The sequence below is a fragment of the Crinia signifera genome, unplaced genomic scaffold (genome assembly GCF_055691185.1).
Source record: "Crinia signifera unplaced genomic scaffold, ASM5569118v1 HAP2_SCAFFOLD_91, whole genome shotgun sequence".
Taxonomy (NCBI): domain Eukaryota; kingdom Metazoa; phylum Chordata; class Amphibia; order Anura; family Myobatrachidae; genus Crinia; species Crinia signifera.
The window spans coordinates 1-17,023 of NW_028142827.1; the positions used below are offsets into that span (position 1 = coordinate 1).

Here is a 17,023-nt window from a genome sequence, read left to right on the forward strand (position 1 = left end):
AAGTGGGTGCCATTTTCGTATATTACCCGCAGACGTGCAGGGAATAACATTGAATATTGTATGTTCAAATCTCGTAACCTCCTTTTAATTTGCATAAAGCTGGCCCTGCTTTTCTGCACATCTGTAGCAAAGTCCGGGTAAAAGGCCACTTTATGGCTGTCATACATAGTTATGCCTTTCTCACGTGCCAGTCTCATAATGGTGTCTCTGTCCTTATAGTGCAGTAATTTAGCAATTAGGGTTCTTGCCGGGGCTCCTGGTGGTAAAGGTCTTGTAGGTATCCTATGCGCTCTCTCTATGGAGAATTGCTGGGTAAATGCCTCTTTTGGGAATATTTGTAAGAGCCATTGTTCAAGAATTTTTTCTGTATCTGACCCCTCTATCCTTTCGGGGAGACCGACTATACGAATGTTATTTCTTCTGGCTCTCCCTTCCATATCTGACATTTTGGTCTGGATATTCATCATCTGTTGGGTGAGACTTTCTACCTTTTTTGTTAAAGGGACAGTATTATCTTCTATTTGTGAGATGCGGAGTTCTGTTTCTTGCACCCTTTCCCTAATGTTTTGCATATCTTGCCTCAATAGGGAGACATCCACTTGGACTTGACCAATCCTTTCTGTTACTCTTTGCTCAGAGGCATTTATCGCCTGCAAAATTTGTTGTGTTGATTGCGCCGGCTCTGCAATTGAAGTTTCCATTTCTGTGTGAGAGGAAGGGGAGCTAGGTACACTCTGAGACGCCATTTTGGATGTCTGGGTGTTGCGTGCATACTTTTCCAATTTGGCTGCTGCCGTGGCTGCTGTGGGCTTCCCCATTATATCCCCAGATAATTTCTACTGCGTGTATATTACACACACACTGCCTTCCTTATCTTGTATAAGGCCCTGTGCCAACTCTCCCAATTAATACAAGCAAGAGAAGGAAAAAGAAAGGATACCAAAAAAAAGGGAAAAAAACCAAAGATGTGTGTGGGGAGCGGATTGTACAGCTTGTTATCTCTGTTATACACTTAGAACTCGTCCAGTAAGACTTTCCACTTCCTTCACCGTGGCAAGGTTAAGGTCAGTAAATACCTTCCGTATGAGTATATAGCCTTCCCAGGGCTTTATGTGAGCTCTGTCATCACTTTAGAGATTTTCCGAAGAGTCTCTTTTTCAAATGTCTGGGGGAGAGGGGAGAAGCAGGGGGGGTGCCCAGGGGTCTCCTCTATCTGAGGGTTTTTAAAGCTATCCGGGGTATACACAATTTAGTTTAGGAACTTATCCCACCAATCCAAGCTGCACTGTGGCACAAGGTACATCCAAGATTAATAGTCTCCCCTGCGCACTGCCAAGTCGAATCAGTCCCAAGCATGTACAGCAGATATCAGGCAGGTTAGGGTTTTATATTGCATATGTCTCTCACCTCTCTGGCGCACCCCGCATATCATTCAGAATAGACCAGTCCCGGCTCTGTTCTCCTCTTCTCCTACCCCTACTTCAATTCTCTGTCTGCGATGTAGAAGCCACCTCACACCAACTGTACCCGCTTCCTCCTCTTATTTCTCGGCTCCGTTATCCAGCCTTGGGGACCTAAGCAGCGTCTTCCTCTTTCTGCGCTCACTCCGTCCCTCCGTCTCCACAGCCCGCGCTCGTGCAGCCGGATGTGCGTCTGTGACGTTGCCGGGAGATCGGGTCCGTCTCCGGCTTTATCCCCCGCACCCAGGCAGCGTACGCTGGTTCCTTCAGCTGTCGTATCTCCAGCCGCGTCTCTTCTGCTGCTGCCACCGCTCCACGTTAGGACCCCGTGTACTTTACTGGCAGGTACCCACGCTCAATACCATTCTGCCGGGGGAAATTTCACCTCTCACCAGGGTTCAGGATATTAGCCAGGATAGTCTGTGGGAGCTACAGCTTGCTACGTGCAGCTGCTACTCCATGCTCATCCAAGCCACGCCTCTCTCACCCTCCTCCATTTCTACAAAATGTCACCCTTATACTGTATGTAGAAATGGACCCTCCTCCATTTCTACATACAGTATAAGGGTGACATTGTGTGTTGTGGAACTACACTTCCCAGCATGCCCTGCCACAGATTTTAGCGATCCATTATATAAAATCTGTGGCAGGGCATGTAGGGATGTGTACTTCCACAACAGCTGGAGGGCCGTGACTTTGACACCACTGGGTTAAGGCATACCTTTTAAATATGTTTTAGGTACACGGTAACACCATAATGTCCCCCCTTCTGTTATTTTGTTTGTTTAAAATAAAATTGATGGCGCCATCTGTGTGTGTATATATGTATATGTGTGTATATATTCGCTCCCTCACCACCGTGGCAAGCGATCCACGTCCCCCCCTTGTCGGGATTTTGGCGGTCGGGATTCCGGCGTCGGGATCCCGACCGCCGGGATTTCATACTGAATCCTCGCTCCCTTACCACCTCCTTCTCTTCCGATTCCCCTCCTCTGCTTCCCCTCCTCCTTTGCTATGCTTCCCTCCTCCGCACCCCCTCTCCCCCTCCACTGCTCTTCTGCTCTCCCTTCTAACTCTTCCTCTACTCTGCTCCCCATCCTCCTCTGCCCCCCCTCCTCCTCACCTCCTTCTTCTCTGATCCCCCTCCTCTCCTCCACTTCCCCCTCCTCCACAAACCCTATCTTCCTCTCCCCTGCTCTCTCTTTCCCCTCTATCTCTCTCCTCCTCACCAATTTCCCCACACTTCTCTATCTCTCTTTCAGACTGCCGGTGACCCCGTGCTGGGGTGCGGAAGAGAAGACTCGGCGCCATGGAGTTGGAGCAGGAGGAGATGACTAGCACTGGGGAAAAAAGAGTGCAGAAGACCCATGAGCAGGGGCCGAAAACATGGTGTTTCCATCACTGCTGATCATGTAGAATGAAGCATCGATGACAAGAGGTACATAGCACCTGTGTATACTGCTCTCCCTTCTCCGCTCCTTCTCCACACCTCCACTTCCCATCCTCCTCACCCCCTCTCCTCTGCTCCCCCTCCTCCTCTCCTTCACTTTCCCTCCTCTGCTCCTGCTCTCCTTTCTTCTCTCCTCCTTTCCCTCTCCTCCTTTCCTCAGCTCCCCCACCATCTTCTCATCTACTCTCCATCCTCCGATCCCCCCTCCTCTCCTCTGCTTCCCCTCCTCCTCCGCTTCCTCTATTCTGCTCCCTCTCCTCTTCCGCTCCTTTGCCCCCTCTCCTCTTCCACTCATCCGCTCCTTCTTCCCTTATCCCCCTCCTCTCCCCTGTTCTCTCTTTCCCCTCTATCTCTCTCCTCCTCACCAATTTCCCCACACCTCTCTCTCTCTCTCTCTCTCTCTCTCTCTTCTCCTCTCCTCTCCTCTCCTCTCCCCCTCTTCTCTCTCTTCTCTCTCTTTCGGACTGCCAGGGACCCAGCTGTGGGGTGCAGGAAAAGAAGACCCAGCGCCGGGAAGATGAAGGATAAGATGACTAGCACTTGGGAAAGAGAATGCAGCAGACCCATGAGCAGGGGTAGAAAACCCGGCATTCCATTGCTGATCATGTAGCATTCAGCGCCGATGACAAGAGGTACACTGCGCCTGCGTATACTGCTCTCCCTTCTCCACTCTTTCTCCACACCTCCTCACCACCTCTCCTGCTCTACCTTCTCTGCTTCACCTCTCCCTCTCCTATGCTCCCCTCCTCCTCTCCTTCACTTTCCCTCCTCCGTTCTTGCTCTCCCTTCTCCTCTCCTTCCCTTCCACTCCTCCTTCTCCTTCCCTCATCTCCCCCACCTCCTCCTCATTTACTCTCCATCCTCCGCTCCCTCCTCTCCTTCCCCTCCTCGTACGTTTCCTATATTCTGCTCCTTGTCCTCTGCCTCCACTCTTCTGCTCCTTCTTCACTTATCCCACTCTTTCTTCCACTTCCCATCCTGCTCTCTCTTTCCCCTCTATCTTTCTCCTCCTCACCAATTTCCCCACACTTCTCTCTCTCAGACTGCCGGTGACCTTGTCCAGGAGGAGATGACTAGCACCGAGGAGAGAGAGTGCTGCAGACCTGGGAGCAGGGGCAGAAAAACCATCGCTACCATCGCTGCTGATCCTGAGAGGAGGTACACAGCGCTGGCTTGCACTGCGCTCCCTTCCTCACTCCTCCTCCACACCTCCTCCTTCCCCTATCTACTCCTCTCCCCCTCTGCTCCTCTTGTCTGCTCCTGCTCTCCATTCTCCCCTCCTCCTCAGCTCCCCCAACATCTCCACTCCCCCTCTCCTTTGCTTCCCTCCTGCTTACCTCCTCTCCTCCGCACCCCCTCCCCTTCTCTCCATTCTTCACTCATCCTCCACGCCTCCTCTCCTCCTCTTGTCTGCTCCTACTCTCCGTTCTCCAACGCTCCTCAGCTCCCCCACCACCGTCTCCGCTCCCCCTCCTCCTCTCCTTTCCCACCACCTCTCCTCTGCTTCCTCTCCTCCCCCGCTACTCCTCAACCCCTCCACTGCTTTCCCTTCTCCTCTCCTCTGTTCACTACCTCTCCTCCACTCCTTCACTTCCCCTCCTCACCCCCTCTCCTGCTTTCCTATGTCTGCTTTATCCTCTCCTCTGCTCAACTTCCTACTATCCTCCACCGCTACCCCCTCCTCTCCTCCGCTCTCCCTCTTCTGCTCCCCTTTATTCCTCCTCTCCTCTGCTTCCCCTCCTCCGCTCTCCCCCTCTCCCCTTTTTCTCTCCCCTGCTCTCTTCCCCTTTAAAGCTCTCCACCCCACCACCTTCCCCACATTTCTCCTTTCTCTCAGTCTCTACCTGACGTTGTCTTTCACCTTGAAACACACTCTCTCTGTCTTACTCCCTGTCTCTCCCTGATTCTCTCTGTATCTCTCACTTATTCGCTCTCCCCCTTTCTCTTTTCTGACACCCTATCATTCTCTCTCTCTCTCCATCTCTTTCCCTGACACCCTCTCTTACTCCGTTTCTCCCCTTTTCTCTACCTGACACCCTCTTACTCCATGTCTCTCCCTGATACCCCTTCTCTCCCCTGACATTCTCTCTATATAATTATTTCTCCCTGTCTCTCTCCCTTTCTCTCAATGACACCCTGTAGGCTATGCCCGGCTTTCATCCCCACCGCTGCTGGACCCATGGTAGGCTGGCAAAGTAAATAGCCTGCTATAGTGCTTCTTTTCTGCCCTATAGTGCATTTTCTCTGCCTTGCATCCCCACTGTCAAGCTCTCTGACCCTGTGTCCCCTGATTTCATGATCTCTGTCCCTGCATCCTCGCTGTCATAATCGCTGTCCCTTCATTCTTACTGTCGCATAATGTGAATTTTGGCTCATTCTCCGTAGCACCATAGCCAACATTTACCATACCCCCATATGTGTGTATATGTGTGCTCCAAAACGTTGCAATAAACAGTCATCACTGACTCTGAAAGACCTTGGAGTGCTGTGTGGTGAGCGTTCTCCCTATTAAGGGATCTACCCCCACCCATATTGTAATATATAATCTATCCTGGAAACGCCCCTCTACAAATCTTGCATTTGGTCTTACCTGAATAACTTGTCGACCATGCCCATGTCAACCTTAGGCTTGCATCGACCTTCTGTCATTTCTGTGTTTAAAAAAATGCACAAGGTGAATATTATATACTAGGTGATTCATCGCGCCCTACGGGCGCTCTTCACACCGTCGTAAGGGGCTGCGCCCCCTTAATTTGTGAACATTTGCATATGAGAAAGATGGTTAGAATTGTATGAAAGATGCCTGTATTGCAACTTGAGTTATAGGTGAAATGTGTTAAATAGAGAGCATATGATGTGGAAGGGGGTGTGTATTGTTTTGTTTAATTAAAAAGCGGTTACAGAGTAAGATGTACATTGATAGTGTGGATGGTACAGTGACATTTGTGGGTGTGGGGGGGGGGGGGCTGTGTGTTCGTGTTGTTTAGGTGTGTGTGTGTGCAATAGTATAGTAGGGTGTTTCTGAGTCAGCGGCTCCCCACTGGTGGAGGTCACGACACAGGAAAACAGGAGGCTGGGTAGTGATAGGGGTGTGTGGGCACAAGGGAGACTAAAGAGGAGGGTGGGAGATACTGTGCAGCTTCTGCCAGTGGGTGAGGGTCCAGCGTGGCAGTACAGTATAATGGCCCTTAGTCAGTGTCTCCTCCTACTGGGTGGAAGTTCGGGTGCATGAGAGCAGGAGGCTGGGCTATGAGGCATGATAGGGGCATGTGGGCAAAACATTGTCAGCGACTCCCCAGTGGTGGAAGTTACGGTTCAGGAGAGCAGGAAGCTGGGTAGTGATAGGGGTGTGTGAGTATACGGGGGACTAAAGAGGGGCTTAGGGGTGCTGCCGTGGGTGGATGCCGTGAATTGTGGGAGGGGGGGGGCGCGGGGGTTGCAGCGAATCACGGGAGGGTGGGTCGCGGGGGCGGGGGTTTGCCGCAATGACAGGAGGGGGGGTCAGGGGTGGGGAATCGCGGTAGGGGGGTCGTGGGGGGCACCGTGAACAGCGGGAGGGGGGGCCCGCATGGTTGGCGCGAATCGTGGGAGGGGGGGTCGCGGGGTGCCGCAATCGCAGGAGGGGGGGGTGTCACGGGGTGGGGCCGCGAATCGCGGGAGTCACCGGGGGTGCCGCGAATTGCGGGGGGTGTGCTGCAAATCGCGGGAGGGGGGTCGCCGGGGGTGCCGCGAATCGCCACAAGAAAAAATCAACACAGAAAGTTCAACACATGTAAATGTTGACATAAGTGTGGCACTTCATCGGTGTCCATGTCGACACATGAGAATGTATATGAAAACATTAAAAAAAAAGAAAAATAAATCTTCAAAAACTCATGTCAACCTTTTTCATTGTCGACCATAGCCGTGCCAGTGTTTTGCATGTGCCATTTAATCCTGGGGTTGCTGTGAATCGCACGCGGGGGTGGGGGGGAGGGAGGAGGTGAGGGGTGTCCGCGAATCACGGGAGGAGGGGTCGTGGGTGGATGCCGTGAATTGCGGGGGGTGGGGGGTGTGGGTGCCGCGAATTGTGGGAGGGGGGGCGCGGGGGGTTGCAGTGAATCGCGGGAGGGTGGGTCGCGGGGGCGGGGGGTTGCCGCAATGACAGGAGGGGGGGTCAGGGGTGGGGAATCGCGGTAGGGGGGGTCGTGGGGGGCACCGTGAACCGCGGGAGGGGGGGCCCGGGGGGTTGGCGCGAATCGTGGGAGGGGGGGTCGCGGGGTGCCTGGAATCGCAGGAGGGGGGGTGTCACGGGGTGGGGCCGCGAATCGCGGGAGTTACCGGGGGTGCCGCGAATTGCGGGGGGGGGTGTGCTGCAAATCGCGGGAGGTGCCGCGAATTGCCACAAGAAAAAATCAACACAGAAAGGTCAACACATGTAAATGTTGACATAAGTGTGGCACTTCATCGGTGTCCATGTCGACACATGAGAATGTATATGAAAACATTAAAAAAAAGAAAAATAAATCTTCAAAAACTCATGTCAACCTTTTTCATTGTCGACCATAGCCGTGCCAGTGTTTTGCATGTGCCATTTAATCCTGGGGTTGCTGTGAATCGCGTGCGGGGGTGGGGGGGAGGGAGGAGGTGAGGGGTGTCCGCGAATCACGGGAGGAGGGGTCGTGGGTGGATGCCGTGAATTGCGGGAGGGGGGGTCGCGGGGGGGGGGGTGTGGGTGCCGCGAATTGTGGGAGGGGGGCGCGGGGGGTTGCAGTGAATCGCGGGAGGGTGGGTCGCGGGGGCGGGGGGGGTGCCTCAATGGCAGGGGTGGGGAATCGCGGTAGGGGGGGTCGTGGGGGGCACCGTGAACCGCGGGAGGGGGGGCCCGGGGGGTTGGCGCGAATCGTGGGAGGGGGGGGTCGCGGGGTGCCGTGAATCGCAGGAGGGGGGGTGTCACAGGGTGGGGCCGTGAATCGCGGGAGTTACCGGGGGTGCCGCGAATTGCGGGGGGTGTGCTGCAAATCGCGGGAGGGGGGTCGCGGGGGTGCCGCGAATTGCCACAAGAAAAAATCAACACAGAAAGGTCAACACATGTAAATGTTGACATAAGTGTGGCACTTCATTGGTGTCCATGTCGACACATGAGAATGAATATGAAAACATTGAAAAAGTGAAAAATAAATCTTGTCAACCTTTTTCATTGTCGACCATAGCCATGTCAGTGTTTTGCATGTGCCATATAATCGTGGGGATGCCGTGAATGGGGGGGGGGGGGAGGGAGGGAGGGAGGTGCATACCTCCCAACATGACCCTCTCCAGGAGGGACACATTGCTCTGTTTCTGGACTTTCTTCTTAATTTATGGATTACCATCACCAGTGCTTAAACACCTTTCTTATCAATTACCCTGTTTAAAACAGGTGATGACAATCCTAAATTGAGATGGAAGTCCACAACCCAGCGTTACAGCTCCAGACACACTTTGAGTGACAGATGTAGCCAAATATATAAGAGACTAGGTGATTCATCGCGGGCGCTCTTAACCTGTGAGCCCCTTTATGTAGGGGTGGGTGTACTGCAGGATGGAGAGGGGGGCGGGTGCGATGTTGCCTGTGGTGGATATGGGGGTGCTGCGGGTGGCAGAGGGGTAGGTGTGGTGGTGCGGTGGGTGAGGGTCGGGTGCAAGAGTCAGAGCCGGCCTTAGGCATAGGCCAACTAGGCAATTGCCTAGGGCATTTGGAATGCCTAGGGGCATCAGCAGCTTCTGCTGATTAAAACGATATGCAGCATGCCTATATTCTGTGTGTGAGTGAGGCTGTATCTGCATATGAAATAGTGTATTCATGGAAATCACTGTAACATAGCATTCCGTATGCAGGTACAGCCACAGTCGCACACAGAATATAGGCATGCTGCATATCATTTTAATCATCAGAAGCTCCTTGTGTGTGCTAGTCATAACATTGCAAATAAGATGAATTTTCAGCAAAAAAGGCACCGAATGGGTGCGCTGGTTCTATTTAAAATATTGTGGGTAGGGACACCAAAATGATGACTGCTATGATGAGGGTTGATGGTGCTGGGAAAGGGGAGCAGGGTCAGAGACGGAACTAGTGGCGGTGCTAGGGGGCAACAGTCAAAATCTTGCCTAGGATGTAATTTAGGCTAGGGCCGGCTCTGGCAAGAGTGCTTGGGGGTGGTGTGGGTGGGAGAGTTGTTGGTGTGGGGATACTGTGTGTGGAATAGCAGGTGCAGGGGTGGGCCATGTGGGTTGGTTAGGAGCAGGGGTGCACGGGTGGACTGAGAGGGGGTGTGCTGTGGGAGCGGGGGAGGTGTGTATGGGGGAGGAATGGATGCATGGGTACTGCACGTGGGGAATGGGGGTGTGCGGTGTTGGTGCGGCTGGGTGCAGGGGTACTGCATGTTGTGGAGGTCTGGGTTGGGGGGGTGCCGTGGGAGGGAGCAATAGTACCATGGGTGGGGGTTATTGGCAGGTGTGGGGTTGCGGCAGGTGGGGGAGAGTGTTTGGTGGTGGTGCGTGAGGGGCAGGTGTGGGTGTGCTGCAGGTAGTAGAGGTGCGGGGGGGGGGGCTGTGTGTGTGCTCTTGTTTTGGTGATGGAGGGATGGGTGCAATGGTGGTTTAGGTGTGTGTGTGCAGGGGTGTAGGAGTTGGGGGTGTGCGTGGGTGACGGTAGGGGTGTGGGTGTGATGTGGCATGGGGTGAGTCCGGTGGGGCGTTGGTGGTGGAGGGTCGGGCTTTGGTTTGCTGTGGGGGGGGGGGGGGGGTAGTCTCCAGGGACTGCCAATAATGACAAGTAGATTTCTGCTTGCACTCCTCCCAGTTTGTGAGCAGAAATATGACAAAACTAGAGTGGCGATGCACTTTTAAGCGATCAAACACACGAGTACCGGCATTCTCCAATATAGCATTACGCTGATTAGAATAGCTCTGTGACCTCTCTCCCGGCAGTATACACAGCGCGAAGAATATAATCAACCCCAATATTATTAGATAATTGGAGTACTTTTTAATCACAATGCTTTTGTTTCATTTACAGGAACAAAAATGAAAAATCATAAAAAGTCACTGTGTGACATCATACTGTACATGCTTTGCTGTCAAAACCTACAGTCTTAGACAAATTTTGGATAGTGGAAGGCCGACTCAAGTTGAAAATCTCGGAAACCAGAGATTAGAAATTCCTGATCCTAGGACAGATTCTTCTATACATGCAATCGCACCTGTTGAAGTGTATTTGCATTCTTCAATACCTACAACTGAATACTACTTCCCAACAGAGGAAATATCCATCCTATGGTATAACACCCTCATCCCCAGCCAGGTCAACGCAATCCCACTGAGCCTTTATTTAGACTGAGTATTAATGCAAGAGGAAGTGGAATACAGACATTTCAATAGCTCCCATAAGTGTTATGCTAACGACAGTTATTAAAGCTTTACATAGCTACACATTGTGTACGTTGTCTCTTTTTTTATTACCTAGTTACAACTCCAACAGTTTCTTAGCTGGAAACTAAGGGGTGTACTCAATACGGGAGAGGTAACTATACGGTGAGCAGCGCTGATAGCCTGCCATCAGTATTTAACGCTTCCCCCTCACTCACCGTTTCCACCTTGCCTGTTCCTTGAGATGAGGTGGAAATGGCGAGTGTGGCTGTCAAAACAGTGAGGTTTGCCACAAAATGCGGTGGGCTCACTGCATTTGCAGCGAACCTCACCATTTAGGGGAAGCCTCGCCGTCCTCTGACGGCGAAGATTCCTGGAACGTAGAAAGCGGTGAGGTGGCTGGACGTGAGGATGGCATTTCCTCGCCAAAAAATTCCATCCTCTCCGCCCGTGTGTCTGCACATTGAATACACGATTTTGTCTTATATACTGTAGAATGTATAGTTGAAACTAGCTATACCGGGGGAAGCGCCGTCGGAAGAGGACGCGCGCGCATCCCCTTTCGCAGATCGGCTGGCGGGGGATGGCGGCTGGCAATTCTTCCGCCATACCCTGCAAAGCTGCGACCGGCTCCATCTGTACCTTAATCATACACATATTGAGGCATATTCAATAAAAACGTTTATAATTATGGGTACTTATGTAGTATCTGGGCTGCCGATTTTGTGATTGTATGCCTTACCTTAAGGCATACAATCAGATGCGATGCGATGCGATGCGATGCGATGCGATTTTGCATAGGATTCAATGTTAAGAAGGTCCTGTTCATTTCCCCACTATCCAAGTGGGCATAGAGTTGATTTTATATAGCGTGGCGAGCGCAGCGAGCCACCGAGCCCGAAGCGTGGCGAGCGAAGCGAGCCCCGCGAGGGGACGCATATTTCTTAAAAAGTATTCTGTGTCCCCTCGCGGGGCTCGCTACGCTCGCCACGCTTCGGGCTCGGTGGCTCGCTACGCTCGCCACAGGTTTATATCCAACTCCATGCCCACTTGGATAGTGGGGAAAGGAAAAGGACCCCTTTTTCCCATTGAATTCTATGTTAAAATGGACTCAGACCATTTTAACATTGAATCCTATGGAAAAATCTTGACCATCGCATCGCATACGATTTGGTCGCATGCGATGCGATACGATGCGATGCGATCCGATCCGATTTCTAAATCGGACGCCCAGATACTACATAAGTACCTAATTATGTAATAGCTCTATATTGATATATGTGATTTGTCATAGTTTGTCAAAGTAGTACTTCATATGTACTTTTGCTGTGATATTGCTATTCAAATATATTCAAAACATTTTTTTACAAATATCTTAAACATTAAGTGTTAAGCAAACTTGCAAAATGGATTTATTTTTGTGTGCTTAAGTTCTTTTTCTTTAAATCAAAGGTTAAATTTGGATTAGTAACAGGCCATGCTTTGCAATTAAATGCTGCTCAGGTGCATACCGTAGGTGCCGATTCTGTGGGTGCACAAGGGCCCGAGCACCCACGGAAAATGATGAGCACCCACGGGCCTGAGTCCCGCTGCTGGGCCGCCATATTAACTTGCTAATTTGCGGCTGCAGCACCCACATCGCCGTACCAGCCACCTAGGAAACAGTATGCCGGGAAGAGTGTATTCTGTCCGCAGAGTACCTGCACTGTGGGGGCATTTTATGTATGTGGAACTCTGTTGCCGTAATTTGAATATTGGAGACAATTGTGCTCCATAATATAAATTGGTATTTTGTGGCCACACCCCTTCCCCATGAAGCCACTCATAACTGCAATCATGGGGTTTGTCTAACATCATGGGGTTTGTACAGATTGTACACACGGAGCAATATATTAGTGAGCAATATATTGCTCAGTGTCCTGATTTCATCAGCGACCAGAGATGGTCACTGATGAAAGAAAACACTGCCAGGGGAAGTCTCACGGGGAAAGAGCCGATTGCCGGGGGAAGCTGCTTGACAGCGACCATATCTTCTGCGATAAAGGCTGAAATTGCATTGTGTGTACAGGTCTTTAAGGGGCCTACACGAGGCAATTTCATTGCATTTTCAAAGCATTAAATCAGTAAAATTAGCACTTGTTCAGAAGTAGATCGAAAAGGTTTTAGGCAGGGGCGTAACTCGAACCTTGTGGGCCCCACAGCAAAATCTCCATAGGGCCACACACACACACACACACAGTTGTCACTACAATGCCCCTTAAGAGGCAGTATAGTGCTGTCACCTGCAGTGGCTGGTGGGCAATGGGGGAGGTGTTGCAGGAACAGGAGCGAGCATGCGGTCACCCGCAGGGGCATAGGGGGGGTGCTGTCACCTGTAAAGGGTGGGGGGGTTCGCAGGCAGAGGAGGAAGTATGGGGCATGATGTCACCTTCAAGGAGGGGGTGGTACAGGAGGGAGCAGGCTGTCACCTGCAGGGCTATGGGGGAGGGGTCCGCAGTCACAGGAGGGAGCAGATGGCAGGCTGGGTGGGCAGACAGGCTGTCCCCTGCAGGGACAAGGAAGGGCCTGCAGGCTGACACTTGACTGGGGGGGAGGGGGTCGCTGGCATCCCAGCAAGTTACTTGTTTGTGGTCACTGAGTTCAGTGTGTACAGCCAGCAGCCATCCAGACCCATGCCGTGCTGCCTGGTAAAATGTGCTGGATCACCCTCACCCATTGTCCCTGGGCACAGCAGAAGAAGGAGCTGCCAGGCGCCGCTGTAGCTAGTCATATAACCTATGCGTGCACCCAGCTATTTTGAAAGGCAACATTTATTAGCTTCTTCATCAGGACATAAAAAAACAGTACAATATTGAACATATTTATACATATCAAGCACACAGCGTTACCAGCGTCATCTGAGCGTTGCACCATCACAGCGCAACTGCACCAACGTCCACATGTCACCACGCTGCCGTAATCAGCACATAAACAGTGATGTGCATCACACAGCCTTGAACACCACCAACATGTATTAGTTGCTATTGACGCACAGCACTACACAATCATTAGAAACATAATAGCAACAATAAGCAAAATACAAGCATACCATGCAGACAGTATGATTAAACAATACAATCTAGACAAAAGGAGAATGATTGTAAAACACAATGCAAGCCTAAGATCTCATTGAGTGCTAGTTGTCTCCTCCATCTCCCCGGTGCTGGGTCTTCTCTTCCTGCACCCCACCACTGGGTCCCCGGCAGTCTGAGAGAGAGAGAGAAAGTGTGAGGAAAGTGGTGGGGAGGAGAGAGAAACAGAATGGGAAGAGAGAACAGGGGTGAGGCGCGCGAGAGAGAACAGGGGTGAGGCGAGAGAGAGAGAACAGGGGTGAGGCGAGAGAGAGAGAACAGGGGTGAGGCTAAAGAGAGAGAGAGAACAGGGGTGAGGCGAGAGAGAGAGAGAACAGGGGTGAGGCGCGAGAGAGAGAGAGGGTGAGGCGAGAGAGAGGGTGAGGCGAGCGAGCGAGAGGGTGAGGCGAGCGAGCGAGAGAGGGTGAGGCGAGAGAGAGAGGGTGAGGCGAGAGAGAGAGGGTGAGGCGAGAGAGAGAGGGTGAGGCGAGCGAGAGAGAGAGGGTGGGGCGAGAGAGCGAGAGAGGGTGGAGAGAGAGAGGGTGGAGAGAGAGGGTGGAGAGAGAGAGGGTGGAGAGCGCGAGAGAGAGGGTGGAGAGAGAGAGGGTGGAGAGAGAGAGAGGGTGGAGAGAGAGAGAGGGTGGAGAGAGAGAGAGAGAGGGTGGAGAGAGAGAGAGGGTGGAGAGAGAGAGAGAGAGAGAGGGTGGAGAGAGAGAGGGTGAAGAGAGGGAGGGTGGAGAGAGAGAGAGGGTGGAGAGAGAGAGGGTGGAGAGAGAGAGAGGGTGGAGAGAGAGGGTGGAGAGAGAGAGGGTGGAGAGAGAGAGAGGGTGGAGAGAGAGAGAGAGGGTGGAGAGAGAGAGAGAGGGTGGAGAGAGAGGGTGGAGAGAGAGAGAGAAAAGGAGAGGGGGTGTGGAGGAGGGGAAGTGAAGGAGAGGAGGGGGGGAGTGGAGGAGAGGGGGAGCAGAGAAGAGGAGGGGGTGCGGAGTATAGGAGGTGAGCAGGAGGGAAGCGAGAGGAGGAGGGGAAGCAGAAGAGAAAGGGGAGCTGAGGAGTGAGAGGAAAGAAGAAAGGAAAGTAGGGGAGGGGGTGAGGAGTATTGGAAGCAAAAGAAAGGAGGGGGAAACAGAGGAAAGGAGGAGGGGGAGCGGAGGAGGTGGTTGGGGAGCTGAGGAGGAGGGGAGAACAGAGAGCAGGAGCAGACAAGAAGAGGGGGAGAGGAGGAGGAGAGGAGGCATGGAGGAGGTGCAGAGAAGGGAGCGCAGTGCAAGCTGGTGCTGGGTACCTCCTGTGACAATCCGCAGCGATGGTAGCGATGATTTTGCTGCCCCTGCTCCTGGGCAGACTGGGTCTGCTGCACTTTCTCTTCTTCTGTGCTAGTCATCTCTTCCTGCTCCATCTCCCCGGCGCTGGGTCTTCTCTTCCTGTACCCCAGCACAGGTTCACTGGCAGTCAGAGAGAGAAAAGTGTGGGGAAATTGGGGAGGAGAGCAAAAGAGGGCAAGGGGAGAGCAGGGGAGAGGAGGAGGGGAAGGAGGAGAAGAGGGATCAGAGAAGAAGGAGCAAAGGAGTGGAGGAGGGGGATCAGAGAAGGAGCAAAGGAGTGAAGGAGGAGAGAAGCGGACATGTAGAGAAGTAGCACAGAAGGCACTGTGTACCTCTTGTCATTGGTGCTGCATGGTACATGATCAGCAGTGATTGAAATGCTCCTCCTCCGACGACGAAAAGTGGTGTGGAGGAGAGAGAGAAGGGGAGCAGAGAAGAGGAGGAGGGAGAGGAGTAAGAGGAGGGGGAGCAGAGTAGAGGAGGAGAGGAGAAGGGAGAGCAGGAGAAGAGGAGAGGGGTGAGGAGGAGGGGAAGTGAAGGAGAAGAGGGGGAGTGGATGAGAGGGGAAGCGGAGAAGTGAGAGAATGGGAGGGGGTGCGGAGGAGATTAGGAGAGCAGGAGGGAAGCAAAGGAGAGGAGGAGGAGGGGTAGTGGAGGAGGGAAAGAGATGTGGTAGCTGAGGAGAAGAGGAGGAGCGGAGACAAGGAGAAGGGAAAGCAGGGGAGGGGTGAAGAGGATTGGAAGCAGAAGAAAGGAGGGGAAGCAGAGGAAAGGAGGAGCAGAGGAGAGGAGGCGCGGAGGAAGGGAAGCTGAAGAGAAGTTGTGGGGGAGGAGAGGGGGGGAGGAGAGGAGGAGGGAGCGGAGGATGGAGAGTAGATGAGGAGGAGGTGGGGGAGCTAAGGGAAGGAGTAGGAGAACGGAGAGCAAGAGGAGAAGGGAGAGCAAGAGCAGAGGAGGGAAAGTGAAGAGAGGAGGAGGGGGAGCATAGGAGAGGGGGGAGAGGTGAAAGCAGAGAAGGGAGAGCAGGAGGGTGAGGAGAAGGGGAATTGAAGGGGAGGGGGCTGAGGAGGTGTGGAGAAGGAGCAGACGTGCGGAGAAGGGAGAGCAGTATATGCAGGCGCTGTGTATCTATTGTAATCGGTGCTGCATGATCAGCAGTGAGAGAGAGAGAGAGAGAGAGAGAGAGAGAGAGAGAGAGAGGTGTGGGGAAATTGGTGAGGAGGAGAGAGATAGAGGGGAAAGAGAACAGGGGAGAGGAGGGGGCAGCGGTGTAGCATGAAGCTATAGCACCCGGAGCAAGCTCATGTCACGGCGCCCCCCCCCCCTTCATATTTTCATGCGTGGTGCCAGCGCCCAGGGGCAAATGCAGGAATTTTATAGGGGAGTTTCCATATGTATGTGTGTAATATATATATATATATATATATATATATATATATATATATATATATAAAAAAACACACACACCTATATATATATATAATACAGAGCAATGATCTGTGGTGGGGAAGGTGGCTCATAATCCTTCTCAAAGGAGGGAGTACAGACAGGGGTCAGGTAAGTATACTCAACTTCCCCCTAAGCAGCCTAACCCTAACCCTCCCCCCTGCAAGCTATCCCTCCCTAACTGCTAGTACTTAACCCTAATGCCCCACTGTCTAATCCCTAGCCCCCCTCTTTTAAGTTCCTGAACCTCCTCTCCCCACAGCCTAGATCCAAGATCATATTAAATTCTAAAAATTAAAGGGTCATTGTTTTTTGCACTTTTTAATAATATCAGGTGCACAACATAATTTATTTATACATACCCAACACACAGCATACATAGATACATACATACACACACACACACACACACAACAAATACATACATACATACATACATACATACATACATACATACATACAGTACATGCATAAGACATATACACACATACACAACACACCAGACATACACACAAGACACACAGCATGATGCATACATAACACACATCATACATACACACAACATACATACATACATACATACACAGCACACATATATGATACACACAGCATACATACATAGCTTACAAATAAGCATACACAAACAACATAAACAAAGCACATACCAGCAGCAGATGAGGACAGGATGAGGTTTCTGTAGCTGCTGCTCAGTAGCTCTCTCCCTGCTGTGTCACCCGGAAATGAACTCACTGCAGAGAGGAGCAGCAGTCAGCTGTTCTCTCGCAGTGTATATGTGCCGCGGAGGTCTCCCCAGCCTGTCTCCGTCTGGGGGGGGGGGGGGGGGTTAGA

The 17,023-nt window shown here is 52.2% G+C and overlaps 1 long non-coding RNA gene across 1 annotated transcript; it reads left to right on the forward strand.

Moving 5' to 3' along the window:
• The first annotated feature begins 3,406 nt into the window (after positions 1-3,406).
• On the forward strand, positions 3,407-10,154 carry LOC146056815 (uncharacterized). Its single transcript, XR_014469419.1, has 3 exons — positions 3,407-3,542; positions 3,953-4,068; positions 9,947-10,154. It is a non-coding gene; the product is annotated as an uncharacterized LOC146056815 (long non-coding RNA).
• Positions 10,155-17,023: the final 6,869 nt, after the last annotated feature.